The 17179-nt window shown below is 35.9% G+C and overlaps 1 long non-coding RNA gene across 1 annotated transcript; it reads right to left on the reverse strand.

Moving 5' to 3' along the window:
- Positions 1-5066: 5066 nt before the first annotated feature.
- On the reverse strand, positions 5067-17081 carry LOC112426522 (uncharacterized). The gene is made up of 3 exons (XR_011612758.1): positions 14178-17081; positions 13579-13664; positions 5067-5592 (listed from the first exon to the last, which is right to left on the reverse strand). It is a non-coding gene; the product is annotated as an uncharacterized lncRNA (long non-coding RNA).
- Between the last annotated feature and the right edge of the window lie 98 nt (positions 17082-17179).

Here is a 17179-nt window from a genome sequence, read left to right on the forward strand (position 1 = left end):
ACAGACCAATAGCCTTGAGGAACATAGATGCTAAAATCCTTAACAAAATATTAGCTAACAAAATCCAACAACATATCAAAAAGATGATCCACCATAATCAAGTGGGTTTCAGACTCGGGATGCAGGGATGGTTTAACATACTCAAGTCAATAAGTGTGATAACATAAACAAAATTACAAACAAAAATCACACGATCACCTCAATAGATGCAGAAAAAGCATTCGACAAAATCCAGTATCCTTTTATGATTAAAACTCTCAGCAAAATCGGCATATAAGGGATATACCTCAATGTAATAAAAGCCATCTATGACAAACCCACAGTCAACATGATACCAAATGGGGAAGAGTTGAAAGCTGTCCCTCTGAGAACTGAACAAGACAAGGATGCCCACTGTCACCACTCCTCTTCAACATAGTACTGGAAGTCCTAACCAGAGCAATCAGACAAGAGAAAGAAATAAAGGCATCCAAATAGGTAAAGAGGAAGTCAGACTGTCACTTGTTTGCTGATGATATGATTGTTTACCTTGAAAGCCCTAAGGACTCCTCTAGAAAGCTCCTAGAACTGATAAAAGGAATTCAGCAAAATTTCTGGATACAAGATTAATGTACACAAATCAGTAGCTCTTCTGTGCACCAACAGCAACCAAGTAGAGAACCAAGAACTCAACCCCTTTTACAATAGCTGCCAAAAAAAATAAAATACTCAGGAACATACCTAACAAAGGAGTCAAAAGATCTCTACAAGGAAAACTACAAAACACTGCTGAAAGAAATCACAGATGACAGAAACAAATGGAAACACATCCTATGTTCATGGATGGATAAAATCAGTATTGTGAAAATGACCATAAGCGTGACAATGCTTAGGCCAAAAGCAATGTACAAATTCAATGCAATCTCCATCAAAATACCACCATCATTCTTCACAGAGTTATAAAAAACAATTCTAAAATTCATATAGAACCGAAAAAGAGCCCACATAGCCAAAGCAAGACTAAACAAAAATAACATTTTATAATGTGACTTTATTAAACGTTTTGTTGTAATGTATTTATTCAATGTGGCATAGTTTTTTAAAAGGAAGAAATGGGGACAAACTCTAACACTGTAGTTTACTAGGATTATAAACTTTAACCTAGCAGAGTCTCCATTTCCCTTGACGTAAAATGTGGCATTTAGTCCCTAGCTTAAGGGGTCTTACGGGAATTGAATAAGGAAAAAAAATGCAAAATGCCTTCTTCAGTGTTTAACTAAATGTCATGCAACAAAAAATATACATTCCCCTTACATTTCTCCATATATATCTATCTTGCCTAACAGACTGAGGGGGTTCCCTGAGGGAAAGATATGAAAGTAGTATGTACTTAAGAGTCCTTGGTACCCAGAACAAAATAAGCATTTATTGTAAATGTGTGTTGAATGAGTGAATGCGTGATTCTCTTTGTTATGCGAAGTTAAACCATTTTATTTGCCATTGCCTGAATAATCCTTACGATTGCTGCATCTGCATTTTTGCTAATACCATTCTCTCCACCTAAAATTGCCATTCCTGTAATAATCTACTATAAAAATTCAAGGTTCTCCTCAAAAAAAGTTTCCTCTGACTTTAAAGCCTTTTTAAATCATCCTAGCAAGACTCTACTTTATCTTCCTCTAAGTTAATTTCTTATACATCTACTTAGGCTTTGGGGTGTTTATTATGTTTTTATTATGATTTTGTGATTTTTATTCCTTCAATTATATATACAATATGTCTGTTATTTTATTCAAAGGTCATCAGACACACAGGCTGTGAGTTATGTGTCCTTATAATACCACAAATGTTAACAGTGGGCTTCAATGAATAGATTCTTTGGATCATTGCATTTTGCTTTGTTGTATAAAGTCTATTTGTTAATTAAGAGAATTTTCTTTTCATAGAATGTGAGCAATGTGACTGTATTGTATGTAATACATATAGCTAGCAATAATCCTGCTTAACATAATATTTCCTTTGTTGTATATATGCTTTTGTTTATTCTGGGCATCAGAGGTTTGACTGTAACAGATCAGCAAAGTCCACCTAACCTAGTTACACATAGATATAATCGGTGAACTACTTTTATTATGCTTACACTTTGACAATGACCAAAATAAAATATTAACTTATAGAACAGTGACTCCTATATATGTATCTCTAGCCCTGAGACACACTCTAGTAGGCATTTGAAATATAACATGTCCAAAATAGAAACCTTGATTTTCCTATCCCCAAATTACTTCTCTTCAAGTGTTCCCCATCTCAGGTAGTGGCATAAACATACACTCACATCCAACCCCCTAGTGAATTCTATCAGCTCTACATTCAAAATGTACTCTAAGTCTGGCCACTTCCACCGCTACCACCCTGGTCCAAGCCATCATCATCTCACGTAGGCTACTGCAATGGCTTCCCAAATCACACCCCTGACTCCCCTTTCGTTCTCCTACAATTCCTTCTCTGCACAGCAGCCAAAGTGTTTTTAGAAGAGTGTAAACTGAAGTAAAAACAAGTTAATGGTGCTTTAAAAATTAGAACAGGGGCTGCCCATGTGGAGGCAGAGTTACAGCAGGTATCAACGGGAATGGGGAATGAGGACACTTTTCTGAGGTCGTGTTAACGTTCTATATCTCAGTAGCAATTTGAGTGACAAAGGGATGTATTTGTCAAAATTTAATAGTTAGGATTTATGAATTTCATGTATATAAATTTTAAATTAAAAAACCACAAACAAATATTAAACTCTAGTTAATGATACACACACTAAAGTATTTAAAAGTGTACAATATCTGCAATGTACTTCAAAAGCATCCAAAATTAACATGAATTTAATGGGAGGATAGAAAGATGAATAGAAACATAGATATGAGGCTGGGTGCGGTGGCTCACGCCTGTAATCCCAGCACTTTAGGAGACTGAGGTGGGCGGATCACCTGAGGTCAGGAGTTGGAGAACAGCCTGGCCAACATGGTGAAACCCCATCTCTACTAAAAACACAAAATTAGCTGGGTATGGTGGTGCACGCCTGTAATCCTAGATATTCAGGAGGCTGAGGCAGGAGAATCGCTTGAACTTAGGAAGTGGAGGTCGCAGCGAGCCGAGGTCGCACCATTGCACTCCAGCCTGGGCAATAGAGCAAAACTCTGGAAAAAAAGAAAGAAAGAAATGATATAAGCAAATCAAGTAAAATGTTAGTGGTAAAATCTAGTTGGTTGGTATATGATGTTCAATGTAAAATTCTTTCAGTTTTGCTTTATGTTTGAAATTTTTCATAATAGAGTGTTGAAAAAACTGTATAAAATCTATCAAGATTTGTCAAAGATCAGATGGCTGTAGATGTGTGGTATTATTTCTGAGGACTCTGTTCTGTTCCATTGGTCTATATCTCTGTTTTGGTACCAGTACCATGCTGTTTTGGTTACTGTAGCCTTGTAGTATAGTTTGAAGTCAGGTAGCATGATGCCTCCAGCTTTGTTCTTTTGACTTAGGATTGTCTTGGCAGTGCGGGCTCTTTTTTGATTCTATATGAACCTTAAAGCAGTTTTTTCCAATTCTGTGAAGAAACTCATTGGTAGCTTGATGGGGATGGCACTGAATCTATAAATTACCTTGGGCAGTATGGTCATTTTCATGATATTGATTCTTCCTATCCATGAGCATGGAATGTTCTTCCATTTGTTTGTGTCCTCTTTTATTTCACTGAGCAGTAGTTTGTAGTTCTCCTTGAAGAGGTCCTTACCATCCCTTGTAAGTTGGATTCCTAGGTATTTTATTCTCTTTGAAGCAATTGTGAATGGAAGTTCATTCATTATTTGGCTTTCTGTTTGTCCGTTACTGGTGTATAAGAATGCTTATGATTTTCACACATTAATTTTGTATCCTGAGACTCTGCTGAAGTTGCTTATCAGCTTAAGGAGATTTTGGGCTGAGATGATTGGGTTTTCTAAATATACAATCATGTCATCTGCAAACAGGGACAATTTGACAAGAAATGGGGAAAGGATTCCCTATTTAATAAATGGTGCTGGAAAAATTGGCTAGCCATAAGTAGAAAGCTGAAACTGGATCCTTTCCTCATTCCTTATACGAAAATTAATTCAAGATGGATTAGAGACTTAAATGTTAGACCTAATACCATAAAAACCCTAGAAGAAAACCTAGGTAATACCATTCAGGACATAGGCATGGGCAAGGACTTCATGTCTAAAACACCAAAAGCAACAGCAACAAAAGCCAAAATTGACAAATGGGATCTAATTAAACTAAAGAGCTTCTGCACAGCAAAAGAAACTACCATCAGAGTGAACAGGCAACCTACAGAATGGGAGAACATTTTTGCAATCTACTCATCTGACAAAGGGCTAATATCCAGAACCTACAAAGAACTCAAACAAATTTACGAGAAAAAAACAACCCCATCAAAAAGTGGGCAAAGGATATGAACAGACATTTCTCAAAAGAAGACATTCATACAGCCAACAGACACATGAAAAAATGCTCGTCATCACTGGCCATCAGAGAAATGCAAATCAAAACCACAATGAGATACCATCTCACACCAGTTAGAATGGCAATCATTAAAAAGTCAGGAAACAACAGGTGCTGGAGAGGATGTAGAGAAATAGGAACACTTTTACACTGTTGGTGGGATTGTAAACTAGTTCAACCACTATGGAAAACAATATGGTGATTCCTCAAGGATATAGAACTAGAAATACCATATGACCCAGCCATCCCATTACTGGGTATATACCCAAAGGATTATAAATCATGCTGCTATAAAGACACACGCACACGTATGTTCATTGTGGCACTATTCACAATAGCAAAGACTTGGAATCAACCCAAATGTCCATCAGTGACAGAATGGACTAAGAAAATGTGGCGCATATATACCATGTAATACTATGCAGCCATAAAAAAGGATGAGTTTGCGTCCTTTTTTTTTTTTTTTTTTTTTTTTTGAGATGGAGTCTTGCTCTGTCCCCCAGGCTGGAGTGCAGTGGCGTGATCTCAGCTCACTGCAAGCTCCGCCTCCTGGGTTTACGCCATTCTCCTGCCTCAGCCTCCCGAGTAGCTGGGACTACAGGCGCCAGCCACCTCGCCCGGCTAGTTTTTTGTGTTTTTAGTAGAGACGGGGTTTCACCGTGTTAGCCAGGATGGTCTCGATCTCCTGACCTTGTGATCCGCCCGCCTCGGCCTCCCAAAGTGCTGGGATTACAGGCTTGAGCCACTGTGCCCAGCCAAGTTTGCGTCCTTTGTAGGGACATGGATGCAGCTGGAAACCATCATTCTCGGCAAACTATCGCAAGAACAGAAAACCAAACACCGCATGTTCTCACTCATAGGTGGGAACTGAACAATGAGATCACTTGGACTCGGGAAGGGGAACATCACACACCTGGGCCTATTATGGGGAGGTGGGAGGGGAGAGGGATGGCATTTAGAGTTATACCTGATGTAAATGACGAGTTGATGGGTGCTGACGAGTTGATGGGTGCAGGACACCAACATGACACAAGTATACATATGTAACAAACCTGCACGTTGTTCACATGTACCCTAGAACTTAAAGTATAATAATAATAAAATAAAAAAATAAAAACCTGTCAAGAATACAGCTCTTGAATGAATGTTGTATGAGTAAGTGAGGCAAGGGTAGAAATTGGATTAAAAATGGTATTATAAATTATCTTAAACATACTTTAGGAAAAAGTTCTAGTTTAAAAGGGTAAAACTTTTTAATAGGTTATTTACAACTCTTACAAGAGAGAAATCAAAAATAAATTTTAATGGTCCCCGTGAAACTTAATTTCCTATACTGAATGCTTTTCTGGGTTTCCATTGCTATTCCTGGGGGATGGGTACAAGGGAGGAGAGGGAAAGGAGAAATGAAATACATCAGAAGACTTACCAGAATCAGGTTGTAATGTAGTAAGAAAAAAGAAAACAGCAATTTTTGGCATAATGTGCTTTTTGTGATATTCCTTCATATATTTTTGGCTATTTCTAAGGGGATTACTGATTCCTCAGGCGTATCAGATAACCTTAGCAAAAAGAAATGTATTTTCTCCTACAACACTTATTCTGCAATTTCACCTTTTCAATACAATGAAAACAATGAATTTTTTGATAATGCCATTTCTATATATCCACATAATTTCTCATAAATCTTTTTTTTTTTTTTTTTTTTTTTCTTGAGATGGAGTCTCGCTCTGTCTCCCAGGCTGGAGTGCAGTGGTGCGATCTCGACTCACTGCAAGCTCCGCCTCCCCGGTTCACGCCATTCTCCCGCCTCAGTCTCCCGAGTAGCTGGGACTACAGACGCTCGCCACCACACTGGGCTAATTTTTTGTACTTTAGTAGAGACGAGGTTTCACCATGTTAGCCAGGATGGTCTCGATCTCCTAACTTCATGATCTGCCTGCCTTGGTCTCCCAGAGTGCTGGGATTACAGGCGTAAGCCACCACACCAGGCCTCTTACAAATCTTGTAACATTGCTACAAGATTGATGTACAATAACAAAGGCTAAATGAGGGGATAGATACCCCATCTTCCATGATACGATTATTACACATTGCATGCCTGTATCAAAACATCTTATGACCCCATTAATATATATACCTACTGTGTACTAACAAAAATTAAAAATTAAAAACGAATTTATACACAATTACACAATCATTCACATTTCCCGGGGCCTTTTCCAATCTGGAACCTTAATAAAAATTAAAAAGCTGAAGTTCAATTCAAGTAATCTCTAAATTGGCTGAGCTGTTTTCTATGCTACTCATATTTTCACACCAGATGTGGGACACAAAATGATTTAAAATGTGAGGCAATATTGGTTAAGGGCAATGTAAGTAAATAGTATTTGTATTATAATAATGATTCAGGTAGTTAAAGAATACAAATATTAATATGCATGTCATAATGTATAAGATTATTTTAAAATCGGAAGTGAGACTTTACTCAATATAGCGAGCACCTCTAGTATTAGTGATGAAAGGACTACTGAGAATAAGTTTTACACTTTTGATCAAAAGCTTTAAATTTCAAAGCATTTTTTTAATAGCAAAAATGCATAATTCAGTCACTGAATAACAAACAAGAGAAATTATTGAAGTAGATCAATCAAGACAATTAAATGGCAAAGACCTTAAATCATATTTATCTTGGTTCAGAAGGAAAATATGTCTTGAGAAAACATGCAGATTTAGATATCTCTGTGTTTAAAGTCTTTAACTTTCTTATAGGTAAATTGAAATTCTGGAAAAGAAGCTAACTTTAAAAAACAGTGGAAATAGAGACAAGTAAAATAATTCTATATAAAAGGCACAAGGCAAACTCTATATTTCTTAGCTTTGGGTTAGGCTGGAAAATTTTACCACATTTTGAAACTAATTGTCTTACCATAACAGTGAAATTATTAAAAGTCCTAAGAATGATTGAGCAGACATATATAGTGTATGCAAAACTGCATTATGTTTCAATATGTGTGTATATTTATGACATTAGTATTTGCTTTAAATCTCTTCTCTAAGATACTGAATTATGAAAGACAGAATTTACTTTATTCTTAATTAATTAATTAATTTATTTATTTAGGAGACAGAGTTTCACTCTTGTTGCCCAGGATGGAGTGCAATGGCGCAATCTCAGCTCACAGCAACCTCAGCCTCCCAGGTTCAAGCGATTCTCCTGCCTCAGCCTCCTGAGTAGCTGGGATTACAGGCACCCAACACAACTCCCGGCTAATTTTGTATTTTTAGTAGGGATGGGGTTTCTCCATTGTTGGCAGGCTGGTCTGGAACTCCCAGCCTCAGGTGATCCACCCACCTTGGCCTCCCAAAGTGCAGGGATTACAGGCATGAACGACCATGCCCAGCCTCCTTTTTATTTTTATAACATAAAAAGAAAAATGATAATCATCAAAATAAACTTCTCTATATAGATACTTCAGAAGACACCTTCCTTTTTGTTCTTTTATGTCTGTCATTCAGTCTAGATTTTGCAGACTTATTTGGTAGGCACACTTAAATTTCAAAATCTAAAACTTACAAAAAGTGGTTTTCAATAAATATTTTTAAATATTTTTAAATGTTTACAATAAAGTATATCACTTTTTAAAATTAATATATAAATATATAAGCATATTTATAAATAAGCAAAATGGTAAAATGAATATCTAAAAGGAAATATGGAAGTTGGTCTAAGAATGTCATAATGTTTCCCACACAGACTATTTATTACAGTTTTTAATAAATGAAGCATAGTCTGCTCTTCATAACGAATAATCCTATTATATTTTAATATCATATAGCATACAGTGTTTATTTTCTAAAATGCTTTTCATAAAGTAAAAATGCCATCAATTAAAACAGAAGGCAAAAATCAATGGAATACTATCTTAGATTGTTTAAGCAAAAGCAATGAAAACTAGAATTCTGTATAAAATTATCTTTCAAGAGAGAAGGCAAAATAAAGACAATTTTGGAAAAAAACGATTTTTTTAACACTCAGAAAACCCTTGAAAGAAAGAAACTGTCCCTTAATAAAATGAATGGAATGGAAATCACTTTTCATAGAAAATAAGGAAATTGATAAATACATGGGTAAATCCAAACTGTCACTGACTTTGTGAAAAAAAGAAAGAGAGCAATTAGGGGACTTAAAAACAAAATAAAAATGAAACCTAAGATACAAATAACATGGAATATGATGAGAGGGGTTAGAAATCAGAGATGAACATTTTGAAATCCTTCTACTATTCAGGAGGATTACAAATATATTAAGTAGAGATCGCATTAAGTTAAACACCCATCTTAAAAATTGCAACAATCTGTGTGTGTGTGTGTAACTCTGCTCAAATAGTAGAAACTGTTTTAAAATCCAATAAAATGTTTATAAAACTAAGGATGCATTGGGAAAGAAAGCAAGTCTCATTGAATACCAAAGAATCAGTATCATTCAAATCACAACCTATGTCCAAAATACAACATATTAGAAATTCATATTAAAAAAAGAAACTTGAAAAATGTCTTTTTTTTTTTTCTTTTTTTTTTTTTTGAGATGAGTCTCACTCTGTCGCCAGGCTGGAGGGCAATGGCGCGATCTTGGCTCACTGCAACCTCCACCTCCTGGGTTCAAGCAATTCTGCTTCAGCCTCCTGAGTAGCTGGGACTACAGGCGTGTACCACCACACCCAACTCATTTTTGTATTTTTAATACAGATGGGTTTTCATCATGTTGGCCAGGATCTCGATCTCCTGACCTTGTGATCCACCCGCGTTGGCCTCCCAAAGTGCTGGGATTACAGGCGTGAGTCACCTCGCCCAGCCCAAAAATGTCTTTTAAATGTGGAAATTAAAGACCTACTTTTAAATAATTCACAAGTAAAAAAGATCATGATAGACATTTCAAAATATGTATAACTTGATAATAATTACCATAAAAATTTGTGATAAAGAAATACTGCAGTCAAATACATACACTAGGAAATACGAGAGATTAAAAATTAATACACTAAGAATCTGACTCAGAAAAAAAGGAAATGGCCTACATTCACCATATCTATTCAACATAGTACTGGAAGTCCTAGTCAGAGCAATCAGACAAGAGAAATCAGAAAGGAATCCAAATCAATAAAGAGGAAGTCAAATCGCTGCTGTTCACTGGTGTGATTGTATACCTAGAAAACCCTACCGACTCATCCAAAAAGTTCACAGATCTGATAAATGAATTCAATAAAGTTTCAGGATACAAAATAAATGTACAAATCAGTAGCATGCTATACACCAACAGCAACCAAGCTGAGAAACAAATCAAGAACTCCATACCTTTTACAACAGTTACAAATAAATAAATAAATAAATAAAATACTTACAAATATACCTAACCAAGGAGGTGAAAGATCTCTACAAGGAAAACTACAAAACACTGCTGAAAGAAATCATCAACAACATGAACAAATTGAAACACATCCCATGCTCGTGGATGGGAAGAATCAATATTGTGAAAATGACCATACCGCCAAAAGCAATCTACAGATTCAATGCAATTCCCATCAGAGTACCATTATCATTCTTCACAGATCTAGAAAAAACCATCTTAAAATTCATATGGAACCAAAAAAGACCCCATGTAGCCAAAGCAAGAGTAAATAGAAAGAACAAATCTGGAGGTATCACACTACCCAATTTCAAACTACACTATTAGACAAGGCTATAGTTACCAAACAGCATGGTACTGGTATAAAAATGGGCATGTAGGCAATCCGATTCACTGCCTGGGAGCATGAATGGCTACTGTGCACCAAAAAGTGTAAAGTTGACTCATTAATTCCACTTACAGGGATGTACCCAACGACATATCTACAAAATTACTCATTGAAGCATTATTTATAAACATGTGGGAATATTTAAGTATCAAAAGAGGAAAGAGGAACAAAGTTTCAATATGCTCAAATATTGGATTGTAAGAGAGCAAATAAAATGAGCCAACCAGCTCTAAACGGCTTATTTTTTTACCTTTGGCAAACCACCTAACTTCTTTTAAGCTTCCTGTTTGCTGTGTGTTTTAGTCTAAAATGTAAATATCAGCTTTACAAAGTGAAATGAAAGAGAGTAAGAAAGGACTTAAGTAAAAGGTATACTACATAAGAGCATGTAAGAAATATCAGATATAATAAAATCTGATCCTTTGTCAGTAAATAGGCATCACTGACATTCTCTGAGAAAAAAAGGGATGAGAACCAAACATATGATTTGAGAATATTAAGTAAATATTTATTAAAACCTTTAAAACCCTTTACACCTTTAAAACCTTGCCTTTCGGGCAGCCAAGTAGGTATGAGAATTAACCAAAGAGGGTTCAGTTCTCAATAAACAGGTAATTATAAAAGAGACTTTAGTAATATGGATTAAGAAATATGCTTCATTCCAAAAACAAAAAAGAAAAAACAAAAAACAACAAAGAGGCAAAGGACCAATTGTTTTTGTTTGTTTTTGAAACTCTCACCCAGACTGGAGTGCAGTGGTGCATACTTGACTCACTGCAACATCCACCTCCTGGGTTCAAGCGATTCTCCTGCCTCAGCCTCCCAAGTAGCTGGGATTACAGGTGCCCGCCACCACACCTGGCTAATTTTTGTATTTTTAGTGGAGACAGAGTTTCACCATGTTGGCCAGGCTGGTCTTGAACTCCTGACCTCAAATGATCTGCCGGTCTCTGCCTCCCAAAGTGCTGGGATTACAGGCGTGAGCCACAGCACCTGGACAGACCAACTGATTTTTAATAAAAATAAACAGGACTTATACTGAGGTACCCTCTAAAATTATGACTTTTATTAACTTTCTTCCCAGTTTTCATTTTGTGCTAAGTGAAAGCTTCAGATGACTCCAAGGGAGTATGAAAATTGGGAAATGTATTTTTTTTTTTTTTTTTTTTTTTGAGGTGGAGTCTCGCTCTGTCGCCCAGGCTGGAGTGCAGTGGTGCGATCTCGGCTCACTGCAAGCTCCACCTCCCGGGTTCACGTCATTCTCCTGCCTCAGCCTCCTGAGTAGCTGGGACTACAGGCGCCCACCACCATGCCCGGCCAATTTTTTGTATTTTTAGTAGAGACAGGGGTTTCACCATGTTAGCCAGGATGGTCTCGATCTCCTGACCTCATGATCTGCCCATCTCGGCCTCCCAAAGTGCTGGGATTACAGGCATGAGCTACTGCGCCTGGCAGGAAATGTATTTTTTTAATACTCAGTCTCTTTATATGAGAAGAAAATAATTTTGGATATGAAGGCGACTTCTAATAGCACTATTAAGTTATCATGAAAAGACAACTTAGAATGTTTTTCAGAGGGAATATTAATCTGAGAAGTTCTAGTTTCCCACAGACTATTTCTGTTAACCTTCAAAAGAGATAGTGAGGCATTTGAACTTAGATCAGAATGTGTGGGAAAATCTTAGGCAGTATTCTGAAACACCTAACAAGGAGCAAAAGAGGCAATAGGCCCCTTTTGGTTGAACACAGCCTACTTGCCCCTTGCATTAAAGTTCTAGCTCTCAATACAACATTGAGAATAAATAAAATACAACCAACTTAAAAATACTATAAAAACAATCAATGAGGGTCAAGTACATCTAACTCAGATTAGAAAGTTAATCAATTACCTAGCTAGCAGGTACCTGGGACAACTTGTGGAGGTAAGGAAAACACTGGAGAACATTGAATAATGAGTGTTCATTTGGAAGAGGAACTTAGTGAAAAAAATATGTACAAATAAAGTGTATAAGTGCTTAAAGCTAGAAGATGTCTCAACTTAAACACCTAGAAAAAAAGCCATATTTAATAAGAAAAATCTGAAACAAATATTAAAAGGTTCAGGAATATTTGTCTAATAAAATTTCTCCCCAACTCCAGTTGTGAGGCACAGGGATTATTCAAAGAAAAGATCTGCAAAGCCTATTTTAGGAAATAATTGTATTCACTGATGTCAGGTTTTAGAATGTCATTGGCACTAAAATTCATTTTCCAATGGAAAACGTAAAAGTCAATTAATTTTTATATATAGAAAGAGGTAATATATATATAAACATGTTTATGTGTTTTAGAAATAAAAATACTTTATAAATAGAAAAAATTTAAATAAATTTCTAGTATATTTAAATATTTAGCTATTCACAAATCTTTACTGCTATTTACTCTAAGAACTCTAGTTGAAAAGAGACTAATACAGAAATATCAAGACATGCTGACCACCTCAGAAAGAAGGAAGCAGTGGTGGTTTTTTCTTTTTTCTTCGTTAAGGCATTTAATTCAATGTTCAACATACAACAGGTGCTTAACAAATATTTGGTGATATTTTAGGTCTCTTTTTAAAGAAAACTGAAAAACATTGATTTGCATTTTTATTACTTTTTATTATTATTAACCCACTTTATTATTAGTAGTAACCTGCCTTTACAGAAGTTTTTCTTCTATACACAATCCAGTATCAGACACAAAAAAACTAAGTTAAGTCCACTCTATAAATACCTATAACTTACCTTACAGGAACTCAAAAGTAACAGAAATAGACATATGCGCACAGTTGACGCCTAATGAAGGAAAAGTGAGTCTATGCCACCATCTAGTGGCTGCAGAATAATAAAGCACCAAAAGAAAGTATACCCAGGGATGTAGTACCAGAATATAAGCATCTAGAGTTTACATGTAGAGCTACTGCCCTACTATTCAGTTGGGCCACCATTGGCACTACCTGGCCTATTCGGTTGGGCCAGAATTGGGTCTACCTGCTTGCTTCTGCATAAGTCTGACCTTTGAAAAAACCAAGCAGGAACACCACCAAGTAGATTGTTTTCTTTGCTCACCTCATACAATTTCCACCATCTTTCAATGGATACCTATTTGTTATGAAAGGTAAAAAAAAAAAAAAAAAAAAAAATGCATCTTCACACTCATCAGACCAGATGGGCAATAATAAAAAATTGGTCAGGAAAACTTCATAGACTGCTATCAAACAGTCTAGCACTATTTAGTGAAGATGAATATGTACCTCACTGATTACCCAGCAATTCCACTCCTGGGTATGTAATCCAGAGTAGTGATTTGTAATCTCCAGTACACAGATCCTGAGTGAATCTATGAATAGAATTCAGAGAGTCTGATAAGTTGGAGGGATAACAGTTCTGTCTTTATTGGCACCAACTTCTAACTAAAATTAACAATTTCCTTTGTTTATGAAGGTAGGCAACAAACTACAATATTAGCAGGACCTGTGACTTTGTAACCAATAAATATCATAGATAACGTCAAATTCCATTTATAGTTGTTGCAAATATACAAAAATTTCTTCCACACTTATCACTACTTCAAAATTACGTCTTTTACCCCCACCATTAGATACTGTTATTTAGTGCCCTAATAAAGAAGCGTGTCTATTTCTTTTTTAAAAGTTTTCTTTTATATTTCATTATTCTAGTTCAATTTTTCATATTTGTTTTTTGTATTTTGATTATTCTAGTTCAAGTTTTTTTCACTGTATTTGTTTTCTTTGCAACCCTATGTATTTGTTACACATTTAAAAACATTTGGGGTCCATAGGCTCACAAGATTTTGAAAGGACTTTAAGACACAAAAAAAGGTTAGTAATACCTGCCCTAGAGAAATTCTTCTGGCAGAACCAGGAGACATCTACAAATAAATTCAAACAGCTTTGTTTATAATAATCAGATGGACAAAACAACAAGGTATTTTCATGTAATAGAATAGCATATAAAAGGGATGTGAATTATTACAACTGCATTAATGTGGGTGATTTGCAAAATCCTAAAGTTACAACTAACAATTATGTAACAAAATAATAAAATTAGTTAATAAACAATCTAAAATAGGCAAACCAAAGCAATATACTCTTTAGAGTTATATACAAATGTAGTTGGATTATTTCAGAAAAAATCAACGTAATAACACAAAATTTGGGATCATGGTTACTTGAGGGAATTGGAGGAGAGGGTGGTAAGAAGAATGTGGCCAGGAATTAACATGTATTGAGCTTCTGAGTTGCTGGCAATATCCTTTTTCTGAAGCCTTGTGGAAAGAGCACAGATATTCACTTTTTTATTTTCCTGTAAAGTGTACAGGTATCTCATGTACACTTTCGTGCCTATGATAAATGTTTGATGTTACCTTCTTAGGTCATCTCTGTCTATCCAATCCAAAATAACTACCCAGTTACTCTATATCATATGAGCCTATTTTAATAATCTAGTATTTTTAGTATGATTTTTCTAGCTTTGAATTATCTATCCTTTGGACTATTTGTCAGAATGTCAAGATATGCAACAATAATTTTCAAAATATTTATCCTATACATTTTCCAGGCAGTTTAGGGCTATGTTTTTTAAAATAGCCACAGAACATTACATTTTATTCTGTCTAAAAGCTATTTTCCACTACAAATCTAAAATTACCTTAGTAATCACATATCTTTTAATAATAAATGGTAAACTGAACTGGTTTTACAATTGGGCTTCAAAGTCTGTGCCACTTTGTAGCAATGAACCTGAGAAAATTCTCTCTTCGGACTTCACCTTTCTCATTTACAAAACAGAGATAAAGCTTAACTCACAGTATTTTGACGATATTTAAAACCCGTGAGAAAGTGAATAGGAGAATATTTTAGCTACTTAGTAGCACTTGACAATGTTTAGCCATCTCTAAATTGTAGCCATGAATTTTGCCCCTATCTGTATTTTCCTCTTGGAAGTTCCCTGTATCTTTCTGCTGAATGGATGAAGTTTATGATGAGACTAGGGAATGGCAAAGCTACAGGGTAGAAGCCTGGCTCCCTAATTTACTGTGTATAGAAGAGCTACCTGCCAACTAGAAAAACCCACTTTGTATTCTTATAAAAAAATAAAATTCTATAGTCTTTGAGTAATAATACACTTTTTTGTGTGTTGATTTGCAAGAGCTATTTAGTCTACCCTAATTAACATATAGTTAAAAGATACTATCAAATGCTGAGTGTTCTGACCTTCTTCCCTCCTCAGCCTCAGGAAACTGGCAGCAAGGCTTTTCCCACACAGATAGGATACTGGAAGTTTCCCGTCCCTAACACCGACTACACAAATAAATAACTTGCAGATAACAGTTTGGGGGAGGGGATACAGCCTTCAGTGAAATACCCAGGTCAGATCACCTCATAGTGAAGCCCACTATTTGAAGAGATTCACCTGTGCTTACAGTGCTTTTAACATTTTTTCTCACCCCAAAACATACTTTTAATGTAAACATCAATAGATGCAGGAAGGAAAGTGTATATTGAGGGAGTGGTATGAAGAAACCTAAATCCTAAATATCCAAGTCAATAGCTAGAATCCTAAGCACTTTTAGAATTCCACTAGCACTTTTATTCTTCGTATCTTACTGTATTTTTCTTTATATTATTTGACAAGCCCTGATATATTTACTCTTCATTTGTTTATCTGTTTCCTCCAACCTGGATGTTCCAAGAGGACGGGACTTTGAATTTTGCTCAATTCTGTACCCATTTCTGGAAAAGTGCCTGGAACATGGAAGGAATTTAGTAAATATCTGTTGAATAAATAAATGGATTGGCAATTACAGGGTTAAAAAAAGGTCTAATAAAATAATTTACTCCTACAGATCTGATAGAAATGATTTCTTTAGTCTTGCACGGTTACAAATGGCTGTCTCTCTTCTAGAAAAACTGAGGCAACCCTTCCGAAATAACTAATTTTAAAAAGCCTCCCTTCCTGTGAACAGACAATTCCAAAGCTCTTCCACAAGGCACAACCAATACAACCACAGGTCATGGGCCTATAATACCTACCTAGTCCTCATGATGTAAGCAATATTACATTAATGTGTACAATAATGTAATTATTAGCAAGAATAATGTAAACATTAATATAGATTACTGTAAATTAATAATGTAATTACTGTAAATTAACGTAAGCACTATTAGATGCAGGATGACAAGTGAATTTGGGGGCAGTGGCATCTATGAGACAGACATAAATCCTCATCTGCCACAGAAGGAAGTCAACACATACTATCCATAACTGAAAATGCAAGAAGCAGCAGAAAATACTTCTTACTTAAAAATACGGAAACAAGCATTAAATGAAACAGCTTAAAATGTTGAAAGGTGGTTACTCTGGGAACTAATACTCCAGGACTGGGAGGACTAGACCAGGGTATGTTTAACTTTGACTTTTCTATATCAGGCTCGGGGCTGCCATTTCTCTGAGTTCGTGGAAAATTTAATCTAAATCTTTATTAGGAGCCTTATAAGATGGAGAACACATTTATTGCAGAGAGGTCAGGCTCAAGTAACACGTCTATCACAACATCTAAAACTTAAGAAAAAACCTCCACGAGTTTAAATACAAAGCACTGCACATGCACGCACTCAACACCTCTCCTTCCTTCTCCACGGACAACACACCCACAAACCCCGCACATTTACCAATCTACACAACTGAGCATTGGAGCGAATGAGGTGAGGGCCCAGAAAGTTGCAGCAGGAACGATCCGAGCCCTTCAGTTAATTCTAACGTCACTTCTAACGTTTGGGGCAAAAACGTTTCAGGAAATCAAGGGGGACCAACGCTCAGCGCAGGAGAGAA

The sequence above is a fragment of the Macaca nemestrina genome, chromosome 14, assembly GCF_043159975.1.
Source record: "Macaca nemestrina isolate mMacNem1 chromosome 14, mMacNem.hap1, whole genome shotgun sequence".
Classification (NCBI taxonomy): Eukaryota; Metazoa; Chordata; class Mammalia; order Primates; family Cercopithecidae; genus Macaca; species Macaca nemestrina.